The 2,500-nt window shown below is 43.7% G+C and overlaps 1 protein-coding gene across 2 annotated transcripts in view; it reads left to right on the top strand.

Moving 5' to 3' along the window:
* The window catches only part of LOC308104130 (caskin-2-like), a 69,079-nt gene that overhangs the window by 29,404 nt on the left and 37,175 nt on the right, over positions 1–2,500 (top strand). The window lies entirely within an intron of this gene.

Genomic DNA, 2,500 nt, shown 5'->3' with positions numbered 1-2,500 from the left:
GAGAGACAGAGAGGGAGAGAGAGAGAGAGGAAGAGAGGGAGGGAGGGAAAGACAAAATAAGCAAGCCCTCGCTTATTTTCCCGCGGACGTAATTTATTTGTCATTGTGGTGAATGTTTGCCGCTGATGTTTGTTGTGTGAAGCTTAATGTCAGAGTGTTTGTGTTGGAGCGCCTCAGTGTGGCTGCTGAGTTCATGTGCAACATCTTGCATGCTGGCTGTGGGTGGCTTCACAGTTTTCCTTCGCCGTGTCTGTAGGTCATGGCCTGTCTCCAGGGACCCCCAAGGGGGGGGGGGGCACCCTCTGGGTTTTTTTTTTTTTTTGTTTTTTTTTTATCCCATGATTTTGTACCCCCAAACAACATTTTCTTTGGCGGGGTTAGGGGGGGGTACTAGAATTCTGCCCGCATAGCGGGCAGAACTTCTAGTAATATGACAATTTGGCCAACTCTGACCAGTTTTTATGTTATAGTTTGTTGATTACTTTGGAGTTTTGACACAATAATGGTCTTATATTTTTTTATTTACTTTATTTTATAGGTATTAAAAAGGTCTTAATTAGTAACTTTCAAAATGTGCAGATAGCCTGCATACACTTATACTATCTGTTGGTTTGTTTACTGTTGAGTGATAAAACAATGTTGCATTTTAAGCAAATCATCTGGGGACTTCCCCCCAAAATCGTGTGGGGACCCCCCTGGGGGTCCCGACCCACAGGTTGAGAACCGCTGGGTTAGAGGTATCGAAGTAGGCCATCAGTTGAACAAAGAAGACCCTTCTGAGAAACAGACTGTGGGTGGGTGTGCAGCTCGTTTTTGTGTGCCTCAGTTGACGTGGAGGACCTGACCTGCATGTGTCTACACATGCAGGGTAGGGCTTTCACGACTAGAGATTTTTACAGGTCGACTAATTTGACCCAGTGGTAGTCGACTAGTCGACTAGTCGAAATTTACATTAAAAAAAAAAAAAGAAAAAAAAAGGTGGGTCATTGTTTTAATGCCATCCTACTACTATATTACTATTATTATTATCCTCCTGCCCTTATTTTTATGGCGTTTTAAGGGAAGCGCTTCTGGCACAGCACCACAGCAGCGTCTCCAAGGATCCCCATTGCCCAATAATAGGCTTTTATTGGGCATACTTTTGATTTTTGATAAAAAATAAAGTAGGGAGGATAATAATAATAGTAAGATGGGCCATTACTATGGCAAAAAAAAACTATTCGACTAGTACCAACAAGGTCGACTAGTGGTTATACTAGTCGACTAGTTGGTGAAAGCCCTAATGCAGGGTCCAGCATGATGTGGGAGGGCTGACACACAATAGGGGTGTTGAAGTTGAAGTACCCCCCACATGTGTATTATATACAGTGGTGGAAAAAGTACTCAAATGTTTTAAAAGTATCAATACTGCAATGTAGAAGTACTCTGTTACAAGTAAAAAGTCCGGAATTCAAAATGTACTTGAATAAAAGTACAAAAGTATTGGTATCAAAATGTACTTAAAATACCAAAAGTAAAAGTACTAACATATTTGAAAATAGCAGATCTACAAGCTCACAACGCGTCGCAATGCGTTGTGAGCTTGTAGACACCACTGGTGTCTTTACACCAGTGGTGTAAAGACACCAGTGGTGTCTTTACACAAACAAAATGGTAAAGTGTCTTTACACCAGTGTAAAGACACTTTACACCACTGGTGCATTCCATGGCTAATTTATATTTCGTCGTACGACCACGTCGCAAGACGAAAATGTGTGTGTGTGTGTGTGTGTGTGTGTGTGTGTGTGTGTGTGTGTGTGTGTGTGTGTGTGTGTATGTGTGTGTGTGTGTGTGTGTGTGTGTGTGTGTGTGTGTGTGTGTGTGTGTGTGTGTGTGTGTGTGTGTGTGCGTGCGCGCGCGCGTGTCTGTATATTCTCCTCACTTTGTTGTAAAGATGGGAAATGGATAAAGAGAGGATTGTAGACAAAAGACAGAGAGAACCTATAGGCAATGATGGATGGATGGATGGAGGGACCGATGGAGGGACGGATGGAGGGATGGAGGGATGGATGGTTTTATGACTGAGGAGTAAGGAGGCCCAAACAAATTCAGAGATAAGCCCTGGCTGGAGATGACACAGTGTGATAGCGGCGCTGGTTTTAAAGAGCGACACATACAGTCTCTCATTAATGACTGCAACCCCCATAGTCCCACACACGTCTGCAGTCTACAATCTGACACCAAATCTCCAGGCTATTTTGCCTATTTTCATAATCAGACTTTGCCCTACTTTCTGTGCGTACATCGAGTGTAGAAAGTTGAAATGTAGAAATATGAAGGAGGTGTAGTATCGTCCCCCGATGCTACTGGCTGTCATCAAACTAGCAATGAACTCCTGCTGGGATGGGGATACAAACACACACACGCACGCACGCACGCACGCACGCACGCACGCACACACACACACACACACACACACACACACACACACACACACACACACAACACAAACTGTGTATCA

Source organism: Gymnoscopelus braueri (assembly GCF_963280865.1).
Source record: "Gymnoscopelus braueri genome assembly, chromosome: 17".
Taxonomy (NCBI): Eukaryota; Metazoa; Chordata; class Actinopteri; order Myctophiformes; family Myctophidae; genus Gymnoscopelus; species Gymnoscopelus braueri.
The sequence above is the reverse complement of the archived record's forward strand: the minus strand, read 5'-3'. Positions and strand labels throughout refer to the sequence as shown.